This window comes from Aotus nancymaae, unplaced genomic scaffold (genome assembly GCF_030222135.1).
Source record: "Aotus nancymaae isolate 86718 unplaced genomic scaffold, 86718_ANA_hifiasm-v0.15.2.pri h1tg000009l, whole genome shotgun sequence".
In the NCBI taxonomy this organism is placed as follows: Eukaryota; Metazoa; Chordata; class Mammalia; order Primates; family Aotidae; genus Aotus; species Aotus nancymaae.
The window spans coordinates 9,329,049-9,344,435 of NW_026988420.1; positions in this window are offsets into that span (position 1 = coordinate 9,329,049).

Here is a 15,387-nt window from a genome sequence, read left to right on the forward strand (position 1 = left end):
GGATCACGAGGTCAAGAGGTCGAGACCATCCTGGTCAACATGGTGAAACCCCGTCTCTACTAAAAATACAAAAATTAGCTGGGCATGGTGGCGTGCGCCTGTAGTCCCAGCTACTCGGGAGGCTGAGGCAGGAGAATTGCTTGAACCCAGGAGACGGAGGTTGCGGTGAGCCGAGATCGTGCCATTGCACTCCAGCCTGGGTAACAAGAGCGAAACTCCGTCTCAAAAAAGAAAAAAAAAAAATTTAAATGCAACGGTACCATTTACATAGGGAAGATGTGCACAAAACCTTTCTATATGAATGATAAATTAGAATGATTGAAGAAGAAATGGTAGAGTTTTTAGACAAAATTGTAAGATGGGATTTGGAAGAAAAAGCCCAGCAAAATGTTTTTGTTTTGTTTTGTTTTGTTTTGTTTTTGAGACGGAGTTTCACTCTTGTTACCCAGGCTGGAGTGCAATGGTGCGATCTCGGCTCACCGCAACCTCTGCTCCTGGGTTCAGGCAATTCTCCTGCCTCAGCCTCCTGAGTAGCTGGGATTACAGGCACGCGCCACCATGCCCAGCTAATTTTTTGTATTTTTAGTAGAGACGGGGTTTCACCATGTTGACCAGGATGGTCTCGACCTCTTGACCTCGTGATCCACCCGGCTCGGCCTCCCAAAGTGCTGGGATTACAGGCGTGAGCCACCGCACCCGGCCCCTGATTTGTTTTATATGCAATATATGCATACTTATCATACTCAAGAAAATAAAAAATATGACTGACTCATCCCTTTCACTGAGTTAAACATAAAATTAATTGCAAAGATACCAACAAAGTTTTCCATCAAAAACTGGAAATGTCCAGGTACTTTCTTGCCATAATTATTTATAGACAGGAATGAGACCACATGATAATGCCAACTTAGCGGTTTAACTTCAGTGTTTCAAAAGAATTTCTTTATTCAAGAGACATACACAACACATACAAAATGGTTGGTAAATGTACAACTGTATTATAACTCAAGGTATATTTTGAGTAAAATGGGACTAATACTCTATTTTACCCCAGTGTTGATCCCAAATTATTTGATAATAAAAACAAGAGCTTTGAAAGAAATATTTCCAATTAAACACATCTGGAGAAAGTTGCTAATTTTTATTTTTTTTATTATTATTTTTTTTTTTTTTGAGGCAGAGTGCTCTTGTCACCCAGGCTGGAGTGCAATGGCATGATCTCAGCTCCCTGCAACCTCTGCTTCCCAGGTTCAAGTGATTCTCCTGCCTCAGCCTCCCAAGTAGCTGGGATTACAGGTGCTGGCCACCATGCCCAGCTAATTTTTTTATTTTTAGTAGAGACGGGGTTTCACCATGTTGTCCAGGCTGATATTGAACTCCTGACCTCAGGTGATCCACCTGCCTCAGCCTCCCAAAGTGCTGGGATTACAGGCATGAGCCACCACACCTGGCCAAGGTGCTAAGTTTTCTTTGTTCTGTCAAGTATATAGCAGAAACTTAAAAGTTCTTATAAAAAATTTCCTGAATCCTATAGTATGTAATAACATTGTCTGTAATTGATCACATGAACTTTACTACTGAACTTTTCACAAGGTGTTTCTGAGGAACATAAAGTTCAGAACTTATGCATTAAAAAACAAGCTCATTATTAAAATTTTGGTCAAGGGCATCCAATGGTATTAAATTTCCTTCTCTGTTCTTTTACTTGATCTCTGTAAAATTCTCCTTGCCTAATCTAAGCAAATAACAGCTTGCTGACTACTCTTTTTCATTAAACATCATGTCCAAAGCCTTTTTTTTCATTTGTAAGAAGCAAAGTTCGATGAAAATGGTAAGAGGATATGAGTTGAATCTGTATTTCCTTTTCTGATAGCTTTGCATTTGTTTAGGGACAGTGCGTCAAGCACTGATTATAACTGTAATCCTTACCTTTTGTGTATTATTCTGGAAATGTATTACTTACATCCTGGCCTAAAAATAGGGGAGATTCATGAGCATATTCTAGTCAAATGAGCTCCAGAACTATTGTCTAAGAAACTTAGTTGGTGATCTTTGGCATGACAAGTCACAGAAATCATACAAAACCTATAATAATTTCAGATGCAATGATCCATTTTTAAAATTTTGACTTAGTCAATGTGTCTAAAACATTTGCTAGGTGTTTATGAGTCAAAACTTCCATTTTAGGCAAATCATGGTGGCTGATGCTTGTAATTCCAGTACTTTTGTGAGGCCAAGGCAGGAGGATTGTTTGAGACCAGAAGTTAGAGACCAGTGTGGGCAACATAGCAAAATCACCTCTCTACAAACAATTTAAAAATTAGCTAGTCGTGGTGGCATGCAACTGTAGTCCTAGGAGGCTGAGGCAGGAAGATTGCTTGAGCCCAGGAGTTCAGGTTATAGTGAGCTGTGATCGCACTACTGCATTGCAGCCTAAAGGACAGAGAAAGACCCGTCTCTAAAGAAATTAAAAAATATAAAAGGATTTCATTTTGAAGTATTAGTAGCAAATAAAGATTCTGCTATTATTTTGCATTTCTCCCCACATGAAACATTTTTTCTTTCATTTAGGATTGTCAGTACAATAAAAATCACATTTTATTTTTTATTTTATTTTATTTTGCAGATGGAGTTTCTCTCCTGTTACCCAGGCTGGGGTGCAATGGCGCGATCTCGGCTCACTGCAACCTCCGCCTCCTGGGTTCAGGCAATTCTCCTGCCTCAGCCTCCTGAGTAGCTGGAATTACAGGCACGCGCCACCATGCCCAGCTAATTTTTTGTATTTTTAGTAGAGACGGGGTTTCACCATGTTGACCAGGATGGTCTCGATCTCTTGACCTCGTGATCCACCCGCCTCGGCCTCCCAAAGTGCTGGGATTACAGGCGTGAGCCACCATGCCCAGCAAAATCACATTTTATTATATAACTAAGGTTAGAATAAGCCACCTTGCTGATTATGATGGATATGTTTTTAAAATCCAGTACATAATATTTAGTACAGTATATAAATGTTTCACAAATTATTTTTTATGATAATTATTCTGTAGCTGAAAAATATTTCCAATGAATACATATTAATTGACTGAAAGCAGGACCTCTTTATGCTACCCCTTTCTTTGGAAGAACAGGGAGATTTTGGCCCTAGAGCCTCTGAGAGCTGCAGAATCTTCAGAGGAGGCAAATCATTTCCACCCAGCTCTACATTATTATTATCATTATTGAGACAGAGTCTCTTACTGTCACCCAGGCTGGAGTGCCCCAATCTCGGCTCACTGCAACCTCTGCCTCCCAGGTTCTACTGATTCTTCTGCCTCAGCCTCCTGAGTAGCTGGAACTACAGGCATGTGCCACCACTCCTGGCTAATTTTTGTAATTTTAGTAGAGACAGGTTTTCACTATGTTGGCCAGGCTGGTCTTGAACTCTTGACCTCATGATCTGCCCACCTCAGCCTCCCAAAATGCTGGGATTGCAGATGTGAGCCACTGGGCCCAGCCAGCTCTATATTATTAAAATGTTCAAAGAGAATAGCCTTTGGCACTGTTTTGAATAATTCTGTTCTAATAAGACATTAGTTTAGCATTCATCTTATTACTAGTTGTGCCAGATGAGTCACTCATTTAAGACTCAGTTGTTAACAGATATTCAAAATGGCTTTGATATACAAGTCAAGTCTTTTGACAAATACGTTGTATACTGGACATCAGTCACCAACCTTTCTTCCCTTCCCTTCCCATTCATTACCCCACCCTACTCTTCCCTCCACTCCCATTTTCCTTACCATACCTCAGAAATTGAAATTACAGCCATCTTCACATTGATGAAACCCCCAAATAGTAATATTTTATTTTCTTCTTTGTGATAATTGTGCAGTAGCAGTCAACTAATAACACCATTCACCATTCTGCTTATGCTAAGTAAACAATGAATGTATTTCGTGAATAGTACTGCTACAGAAACGGGATAAAAATAAGTAAAGGGGGCCAAGTACAATGGCTAACGCCTGTAATCCCTGCACTTTGGGAGGCCGAGGTTGGTGGATCACCTGGGATCAGGAGTTGGAGACCAGCCTGGCCAACATGGTGAAACCACATCTCTACTAAAAATACAAAATTTAGCTGGGCATGGTGGTGCGCGCATGTAATTCCCAGCTACTTGGGAGGCTGAGGCAAGAGAATTGCTTCAACTTGGGAGGCAGAGGTTGCAGTAAACCGAGATTAAGCCAATGCACTCCAGCCTGGGCAACAGAGTGAAACTGTCTCAGGAAAAAAGGAAAAAAAGTATATGATAATTTGTGGGCTGCTACATTGGTAAGGGCTAGAAGTTGGGAAGTATGGGATTTTGTTCTCCTTAGAAAAACAAGGAACAGGGACCAGGTGCAGTGGCTCACACCTGTAAACCAAGCATTTTGTGGGGCAGAGAGGGGAAGAAGGCTTGAGGCCAGGAGTTCATGACAAGCCTAGGCAACTTAGTGAGACCCTATCACTATTGTGAAACCAAAATATCTGAGACAGATCTCAGTCAATTTAGAAAGGTTATTTGGCCAAGGTTAGGGATGCACCTGTGACACAGCCTCAGGAGGTGCTGATGACATGGTTTTTGGGGTGCAGCTTGCTTTTATACATTTTAAGAAGTCCTAATACATCAGTCAATACATGTAAGGTTTACATTGGTTTGATCTGGAAGGGCAGGACAACTCAATGGTTGGAGGAAGGGTATGGGTCTTCTAGGTCATAGGTAGATTTATTTATTTATTTGTTTGTTTATTTATTTATTTATTTATTTATTTAAAGATGGAGTTTCACCATGACAGCCAGGCTGGTCTTGAACTCCTGACCTCAGGTGATCCACCCACCTCAGCCTCCCAAAGTGCTAGGACTATAGGCGTGAGCCACCATGCCCGGCTCATAGGTAGATTTAAACATTTTCTGATTGGCAATTGACTGAAAGAGTTATTATAGTAGAAAGGAATGTCTGGGTTATGATAAGGGGTTGCAGATAAGGGTTGCAGAGAGCTAGGTTTCTGCATGTAGAGGAAGGTTTCATCATGCAGATGAAGCCTCCAACTAACAGGCTTTGGAGAGAATAGACTACTATGTAAAGGTCTGTGTTGATGTTAATTCTAGAGAGGTATAATGAAGCATGTCCAATCCCTTCTTCCTTCATGGCCTAAACTAGATTTTCAGGTGACTCTGGCATGTCCTTGACTGAGAGGTGGGGTCCATTCAGATGCTTGGGGTCCTTAAAATTTTATTTTGGTTTACACTATTAATTTTTTTCTTTCATTTTTTCCTTTCTCTGCTGCCCATGCTGGAGTGCAGTGGTGCAATCTTGGCTCACTGCAGCCTCCGCTCCTGAGTTCAAGTGATTCTTGTGCCTCAGCCTCTCAAGTAGCTGGGATTACAGGCCTGTGCCACCATGCCCGGTGAATTTTTGTATTTTTTGTAGAGAGGAGGTTTTGCTATTTTGGCCAGGCTGGTCTCGAACTTCTGGCTTCAAGTGATGCATCTTGGCCTTCCAAAGTGCTGAGATTACGGGTGTGAGCCACTGCACCTGGCCTACACTATTAATTTTAAATATATATGTATATATATGTGTGTGTATTTCTATTTATGTGTATAATAAATGAAAAGAAAAACTACAAACAGGTAAGTTTGGTCTGACTTTGGTGTCATTAATTAAATATCTACTGCCTGTTCTTTAGGAGACAAAACTGCCACGCAGTGGTATTTTTACTTATCAATGAGGGCACAAACTGAGGCAACTTCCCTAAACCTCAGCCCCAGCTCAAAGGTGTATTTACATAACCTTAAACAAAGGACAAATGGGAAGTAGGAGAACAATTTGGTTCATGTTTCACCAAAAATAGATTTCCTTCAGGTTAAAGTCAGAGACTTCCAAATCATTGTGAGACAGCCAAGTATAAAGGGGTCCCAGGAGAAATTCCAACTGGCCTGCACACTGGGAGAATGGGATGAGCCATGGAAGTTCTCACCCTTTGCGTGGGGGCAGGTCTGGGATTTGGATTCGAGCCTGGTCTCTCCTGTTCTGGGGTGCAACCTGGGATTCAGTCTGTAAGGCAGGAAACCAGCTAGCAAGCAAGAGCCCCCATTTCCCTTTTTTATTGTTGCCCAGGCTGGAGTGCAATGGTGTGATCTCGGCTCACCACAACCACTGCCTCCCAGGTTCAAGGGATTCACCTGCCTCAGCCTCCCGAGTAGCTGGGATTACAGGCATGCGCCACCAACCCGGTTAATTTTGTATTTTTAGTAGGGACAGTGTTTCTCCATGTTGGTCAGCTGGTCTCGAACTCCTGACCTTAGGTGATGCACCCACCTCAGCCTCCCAGAGTGCTGGGATTACAGGCGTGAGCCACCACACCTGGCCTTTTCTCACCTTTTAAAGTATCTGTGAGCCTAATCTCTCATGGCCATGTGACAAGAACCTGGCTTTTAGCTGAACTGAGAAGTCCTACAACATTGTAAATACCTATTAATCCACCATTACATATAGGTACAATATGGATCTTTGGAAATTAGATAAGAATGATTTTAATGTGAAATAATAGCAGCAATATAGTTTAGGAACCATGATGGCAAGGCCTCATTGATGCACACATCTGCTGGGGACTGAGCATATGGTTAGTGCCTGGTACATATGTAAAAACTGCAATTACAGGTTCTTAGTAAGATGATTGATTCTGAGTAAACGTTTGAGTTTTCCAGGTTGTCTTACTTTTTTTTTTAATAATTGAGCTTTTGCTGGTTGGTTGGCTGGTTGGTTGGTTGGCTGGTTGGTTGGCTGGTTGGTTGGCTGGTTGGTTGGCTGGTTGGTTTTTCATGGCAGACATTTAGGAGGAGCAAAGCCTACCAAAAGGAAGATTGTGTTTGCAATATAACTAAATCTAATTATATTACTAGTAAGACCAGGAAAATACACAAAACCTAACAGAAAGCAGGGACAATAACAACACACTAAAGGACTATTTGAGGCTACTTGTTCCCTGAAAAATGTGATGATAACAAATGAGCATGCATAGTAGAATAAAATTCTTTCTGTCTCATATATTTAGCATTCACCAGTTTTATTCCATGGCAAGCCATTGTCTATATAGTGATGGAATATTCCATAAAGAGATGGACTAGAAAGTGGCTTTTATTTTTTTAAATAATCATAATAAATTATCAGCTTTACCTTTAAAGCACAGAACCAAAGATTTTAAGTGTAAATTTAAATTCCATTCTCAAAAAGGAACATGGGGATCATTTTAAAAGCCTTAACTTGCTTGTCCTATGCAGGAAAGGCCCCAGAAAAGCAGAGACCGAAGTCTACTACACAGATCGAGTTGCATTTTGATCGATATTTCAGGTACAAGCACCACTTCATTATCTGCATGTGAATTTCCCATGGGCAATTTCCATTCCCAGACTACCTTGAACCTCTCACCCAACACCAGTCAGGTCTCTCACGGCCACACCACAATATGTGCACAAGGGATGTGAAATCATTTAAAATTTAGACCAAAAGAAAGATTTTAGGCAGTCAAATCCATTGAGTGGAAAGAAATCTATTAACTTTAATTCAAAGTATATTATGGTTTATCCACTATTTTGGAAGAACTCCATTATTGCTTGCTTCTAATAGCAAAGTTAATGAAGAATTGATTGCTATTTCAATGAGACCTCTCTGCACATGCACATTTACTAAGAACTCACCTAAATTGTAGCTCATTTTTAATGTGGAACAGAAAACTCAGTTTGTGCCTGCATATCTCATAACAGGTCATTCTAGAATGATTCTAACAATACATTTCAGTAAACTGTATTACACTTAGACAACCAGCAGAAATCTAGAATAATTGGGTCATTGAAGAATAAACATTAAAGGCAGGGCAAGGGGTTAATCATGGAGCAAGGACTTCATTAAAGAAACTGTAGTAATATCCAGAATTCTTCAAAGGCTGCATTGGGGATACTGTTTAACGTTAACACAGAACTCTCCAGTTGGTTGGAGGTCAGCTGGGAGAGGTCTCTGTAAGCATAAGAAGCCTACCTTGGTTCCCTGCTTTTTTATTTATTTATTTTATTTATTATTATTATTATTATTATTACTATTTTTTGAGATGGAATTTTGCTTTTGTTGCCCAGGCTGGAGTGCAATGGTGCAATCTCGGCTCACCACAACCTCTGCCTTCCAGGTTCAAGCCATTCTCCTGCCTCAGCCTCCTGAGTAACTGGGATTACAGGCATGTGCCACCACGCCAGCTAATTTTGTATTTTTAGTAGGGACAGGGTTTCTCCATGTTGGTCAGGCTGGTCTCAAACTCCTGACATCAGGTGATCCACCCACCTTGGCCTCCCAAAGTTCTGGGATTACAGGTGTGAGCCTCCGTGCCTGTCCTGTGCTTTCTAATTATTTATTTCTTGGGGCAGGCACGCCTTCTTCAAACTTCTTCACTATGATCTGAGGCTGGCAGATCACAGGTCAGGAGTTCGAGACTAGCCTGGCCAACATAGAGAAATCCCATCTCTATTAAAAAAACAAAAATTAGCTGGGTGTGGTGGCACATGCCTGTAATCCCAGCTACTCCAGAGGCTGAGGCAGGAGAATTGCTTGAACCTGGGAGGTGGAGGTTACAGTAAGCCAAGATGGTGCCATTGCACTCCAGCCTGGGCAACATGAGCAAAACTCCATCTCAAAAAAAAAAAAAAAAAAAAAATTCAGAGATTAAGCACGTAAAACCTGGCTCCAAAGAGCATTCTAAAATATTTACGTCTATCATCAGCTATATACAATTTTATCTTAGCAGTTATCTCTAAAACTGATCATAATATGAGATGGCTGCAGTAGCTGATAATCCCAATTACTTAGGAGGCTGAGTTTGGGAGGACTGCTTGAGCCCAAGAGTGGGAGACCAGCCTGGGCAAAATAGTGAGACCCCATCTTTAAAAACACACACACAAAACTGGCCATAATAAACATTCAATAATCATTTCCTGAAGGAATTAAAATTTTAAATTTTAGTTACAGAGCAACTTAATAATTAAGGAATGGGTCTTCTCTGATCCTTTGCTAGCTTGATTCTAGTCATTGTGCATACTTTAAATTTATTAAAGTATTTTTAGAGAATCATTCTATAAATCAATTGTTCCTCTACATCTAGATGCCTCCAGGCAGTTTGAATTTATGTTGCTTCTTTTGGTAAAAATAGGGAAAATCTAAGGATAGAACAATAAGATTCTATTGAATATTTCACAAGTAGTTACAATAGGCTTCTTATACCTTTAAGTCCCTTCAAATTGAGATTGTATGTTTTATCTGGCTAAAGTCTTTTAATCTTATACTTTCTTTTAACATCTGAGATATTTATATACTATAAAATGCACCCATTCTGAAACAGGATATTTTCCTGATCCTTTCACTGGCGGGAACTGGAATGCACGGATGCTAGAAGTAGCTGGCTGTTTCAGTGCTGGCAGAGGTGGACTCTACTCATACGGTACCACTGCATTACCCCTTAGGAGGGGGAGTGCAGGTGAGCAGGTGCAAGAGCTGGGGCAGGTGCCTTTGGGTGCCAGCAGGAGCAAAACTCTGTGTGGGCCCCATGGCAGCATCTAGTGAGGTGCCTATGATCCCTGAAGCTTCAGAGGAAGTGTTACAGTGCCGTTTTAGCTTTGCTGTCTGTGGACAGCTTAAGTGTTAACAGCTCAGTGGAAGGTAAGTGTGATAGCCTTTTGCACCCGCACTCATGGCACCAGGATGAATGAGGTCACACAAACGAATTGGAGATGGTAAATGCGGGGAATTTTATTGCCCGTGAAAGTGGCTCTCAGTTGGAAGGGGAGCTGAAAAGGGGACAGAGCAGGAAGGTGATCTTCCCCTGGAGTCTGGCCATCCTTGGCCTGACTCCTCTCTGAAGCTATGCTATCAAACTCTCCCTCTGAAGTCAGGGTGCTTATTTCCAACATCCAACTGCAGTCTCTGATGTCCAGCTGCTTTTCTGTTTTCTGCTGGCTGAGTTCTGGGGTTTTTATAGGTACAGGATGGGGGGACAGGGTGGGCCATGGGTGATTTTGGAAAAGGCAGCATTTGAACAGGAAAACAGGTATGTAAGTTCTGACTTTGGGCGATGGTATTAGGCTTTTTGGCTTGAGGGTGGGGACATTGCCAGGGACCCACCCTCTTCTGCCCAGAATTTCCCTGCCACCTGTCTCTATCTAAATTTTAAGTATACAATTAAATGAATTTTACTATGTTTACAGAGTTGTATATCATAATCTCAATCTAATTTTAGGACATTTAGGGTAATCCCTAAAAAGAAAGTCCATTTATAGTTATCCCCATTGCCAACCCTAAGCACCACTAAACTTTCTGTCTTTATATATTTGCCTTTCTTGGACATTTAATATAATAAGCATAATGCTTTAAAGGATCATCCATGGTGTTAACTCATGTCTTTTAAAACCAGCATACATATATGGTGGTTCTGAATGGTATCTCCTAATCATCTCATTTCACTTTCAAGACAAAATTTCTGCCAAGTACAAAGTTAAATAAAACCATTTAAAGAATATATAGAATCAGGTACACAAAACTAAAATGGATGTTCCTCACAAAGAAGAATCTATCTTGTCCTTTATTCTAGCTTTTTTTTTTTTGAGATGGAGTTTCGCTCTTTCTCCCAGGCTGGAGTATAATGGCACCATCACAGCTCGATGCAACCTCTGCCCCCAAGGTTCAAGCCATCCTCCTGCCTCAGCCTCCCAAGTAGCTGGGATAATAGGTGCCCACCACCATGCCTGGCTAATTTCTGAGTATTTAGTAGAGACAGAGTTTTGTCATGTTGGCCAGGCTGGTCTCGAATTCCTGATCTCAGGTGATCCACCTGCCTTGATCTCCCAGAGTGCTAGGATTACAGGTGTGAGCCACTGAGCCTGGCCTTTTTTCTATCTTTAATTATTTGCCAATAATAAAAATAACAGGCTCAGCGGGTTAAAATACTGAAAGTACAGAGCTACAGAAAAGTGTAGTTAAAGCAATTATCCTGCCTCGGCCTCCCAAGCAGCTGGGACTGCAGGCATGGGCCGCCACATCCAGCTGATCTTTCTATTTTTTTGGTTGAGACAGGGTTTCACCATGTTGGCCAGGTTGGTCTCAAACTCCCGACCTCAGTGATCCAGCCACCTCAGCCTCCCAAAGTGATTACAGGTGTGAGCCATTCCATCTGGCCAAAAAGTGTAAAATTGTATCTTGGTTGGGCAAGGTGGCTCACACCTGTAATCCCAGCACTTTGAGAAGCCAAGGTGGCAGATCGCCAGAGGTTGGGAGCTTGAGACCAGTCTAACCAACATGGAGAAACTCCATCTCTATTAAAAATAGGACAATTAGCCAGGTGTGGTGGCATATACCTGTAATCTCAGCTACTCGGGAGGTTGAGGCAGGAGAATTGCTTGAACCGGAGAGGCGGAGGTTGTGGTGAGCCCAGATAGCCCCATTACACTCCAGCCTGGGCAACAAGAGTGAAACTCTGTCTCAAAAAAAAAAAAAAAAAAAAAAATTGTATCTTAATTTTACAATAAAATAAAGCTATATTTAATACCTCAATTCCTTCTAATCTTGCATTTACTGTTAAAAGATTATTTTCTCTACTTTCAAATCACTGGAAAAGTTGGAATAGCAGGATGAACAGCTAATACTCTTCACCTAGATTCACCAATTATTAATATATTACCACATTTACTTTTTATCTGCATAGCCCTCTCTTCTCTCTGTCCAACACACACACACACACACACACACACACACACACACATATTCTTGAGAGTTGGTCTCATGACACTTTATTCCTAAAGCTTTTAATGTGTATTTCCTAAGAATGATAGCATTCTTTGTTATAATTCCAATACTCTGGGGGCCGGGCGCAGTGGCTCATGCCTATAATCCCAGCACTTTGGGAGGCCGAGGCGGGTGGATCACGAGGTCAAGAGATCGAGACCATCCTGATCAACAAGGTGAAACCCCGTCTCTACTAAAAAATACAAAAATTAGCTGGGCATGGTGGCACACGCCTGTGGTCCCAGCTACTCAGGAGGCTGAGGCAGGAGAATTGCTTGAACCCAGGAGGCGGAGGTTGCGGTGAGCCGAGATCGAGCCATTGCACTCCAACCTGGGTAACAAGAGCGAAACCCCGTCTCAAAAAAAAAAAAAAAAAAAAAATTACAATACTCTGATCACACTAGAGAAATTTAACATTGATACAATCCTATTATCTAGTATAAAGTCCACATTCAAATTTTCCCAATTATTCTCTTTTTAAAAAAACCTTTTCTTTTCTTTAATTTTTGTTTTAAATGGAGACAGTTTCACTCTTGTTGTCCAGGCCAGAGTGCAATGGCACAATCTCAGCTCACTGCAATGTCTGCCTCCCGGGTTCAAACGATTCTCCTGTCTCAACCTCCCGAGCAGCTGGGATTACAGGTGTGTGCCACCATGCCTGGCTAATTTTTTGTATTTTAGTAAAGATGGGGTTTCACCATGTCCCTCAGGCTGGTCTCAAACTCCTGAGCTCAGGCAATCCACCTGCCTCAGCCTCTCAAAGTGCTAGGATTACAGGCATGAGCCACCATGCCCAGCTAATTTTTTTAATTTAATTTTTTTTGTAGAAATGGGGTCTTGTTATGTTGCCCAGGCTGTCTTGAACTCCTGGCTCCAAGAGATCGTTCCACCTGGGGAAGATTTTCCCAAAACTGGGAAATACAGGTGCGAGCCACCGCACCTGGGCTCCAATTCTGTTCTAGTTATGTCTTTTATAACTTAAATTTAAAAAAAAAAAAAAAGGCTGGGTGCAGTGGCTCATGCCTGTAATCCCAGTACTTTGGGAGGCCGAGGCGGGCAGATCATGTGGGAAGAGTTCGAGACAAGCCTGACCAACATGGTGAAATCCTGTCTCTACTAAAAACACAAAAATTAGCTGGGCATGGTGGCTCACACTTGTAATTCCAGCTGAGGAAGCTGAGGCAGGAGAATTGCTTGAACCTGGGAAGTGGAGGTTACAGTGAGCCAAGATGGCGCTACTGCACTCCAGCCTGGGTGACAGAGCAAGACTCTCTCTCAAAAAAAAAAAAAAAAAAAAAAAAAAACCTAGAGTCAATGGAAGAAAATCCATTGCATTTTGCTTACATGTCCCTTTACCCTTCTTTAATCTGGAACAATCCCTAGTCTCTGTAGTTCTTTCCTGACACTAACAATTTTAAAGATTGCAGACCAATTGTTTTTAATATGTCCCACAAGCTAGATTTGTTTTTGTTTTGTTTTTGTTTGTTTTTTTGAGACAGAGTCTCTGTCACTCAGGCTGGAGTGCAGTGGCACAATCTCGCCTCACTGCAACCTCTGCCTCCCAAGTTCAAGTGATTCTCCTGTCTCAGCCTCCTGAATAGCTGGGACTACAGGCCAGCCACCACACCCAGCTAATTTTTGTATTTTAAGTAGAGACGGGGTTTCACCATGTTGGCCAGGCTGGTCTCAAACTCCTAACCTTGTGATCTGCTCACCTCAGCCTCCCAAAGTGCTGAGATTACAGGCATGAGCCTCCACGCCCTACCTTGTTTGTTTTTTATAATTAGATTCAGGTTAAACTTTTTTTGAGGAAGAGGCTGCAGACAGGAATGCTAGATATGTTCTGTCTTATTTTCTCAGTGCTTAACCTGAGGATGCACCCAATCCTTTTTTTAAACATAATTATGTATGCATTTTAATTTTTACATGATTGGTATATTATATATAAATGTTTATGCCCTGCTTTAAAAAATAATCATTATAAAATTAGCCTGGCATGCTGGCGTGCACCTGTAGTCTCAGCTATTCGAGAGGCTGAAGCAAGAGGATTTCTTGAGCTCAGGAGTTCTAGGCTGCAGTGAGCTATTATCACGCCAGCTTGGGCTGACAGATATGGGGATAAATCTTATTTGATTACAATGCTGTTGTTTTTTTGTTTCTGTTTTTGTTTTTGTTTTTTTTTGAGACAGAGTTTCGCTCTTGTTACCCAGGCTGGAGTGCAATGGCGCGATCTCGGCTCACCGCAACCTCCGCCTCCCAGATTCAAGCAATTCTCCTGCCTCAGCCTCCTGAGTAGCTGGGATTACAGGCACACGCCACCATGCCCAGCTAATTTTTTGTATTTTTAGTAGAGACGGGGTTTCACCGTGTTGACCAGGATGGTCTCAATCTCTTGACATCGTGATCCACCCGCCTCAGCCTCCCAAAGTGCTGGGATTACAGGCGTGAGCCACCGCGCCCGGCGTGTTGTTGTTGTTTTTTGAGACAGGGTCTCACTCTGTCACCCAGGCTGGAATGCAATGGTGCAATCATGGCTCACTGCAGCTTCAACCTCCCTGGGCTCAGGTGATCCTGCTGCCTCAGACTCTAGGGTAGCTGGGAGTACAAGCATATGCCACCATGGCTGGCTAATTTGTGTATTTTTGTAGAGATGGGGTTTCACCATGTTGCCAGGCTGGCCTGGAACTTCTAGGCTCCAGGGATCCTCCCACCTCACACTTCCAAAATGCTGGGATTACAGGCCGTAAGCCACTGCTCCCAGTCCTTGCAATGTATTTTTAATACATTATTGAATATAATTTGTTAGTAAATTAGACATTTTGCATCTATATTCATAAGTGAAATTGGCCTATAATTTTCTTTCCATAAATTGCCTTGTCTGGATAATTTCCCAAAAATAACTTTTGTTTTTGTTGGTTATATTTACATTTTTATTATTTTTTTCTATTTCCTTAATTTTCATTGCTAATTTTATTATTTTCTTCTACTTTGTTTCATACCAGCTTTTGAATTGTACATGTAGTTCAATTATTCTCAATGTCTTATATTTTAAATAAATTCATTTCTATTTATGCATTTCAATCTAATTGACACTAATTCCCATTATCTTTCTACTTGCCCACAAGTTTTGATTTGTTGTACATATAAAAGTAGTTCATCATTTCCATTTTGATGTTCTCTTGAACCCATGAGTTTTTTAGGAGAGTATTTTTTCAGTTTATTACCCTGAAATTCTGTTTGACAGATAAAGTAACTAAAGTCCAGAAAAATTAAATATCTTGCTCAAAATTTTATAGCAAATTCATGGCCGGAAGATTAAGTCTCCTAATTACTATTCCACTCTGACTTTCCAATTTCTTGATTCATGTTCTTTCCCTATCAGAAAGCTTCTTGCAATTAAATCAAAATTGTCTTTAACTCATGACACATCTAGAATTCCACCTTTTCTTAGCCCTATCTGTTACACATTTTAAAAATATTTGCCTAAGCCTTTTCCCAAGTGTATGCAGACAGTTTTCTCCAGCCAGGATTTCTAGATTTCTAGATATATCATT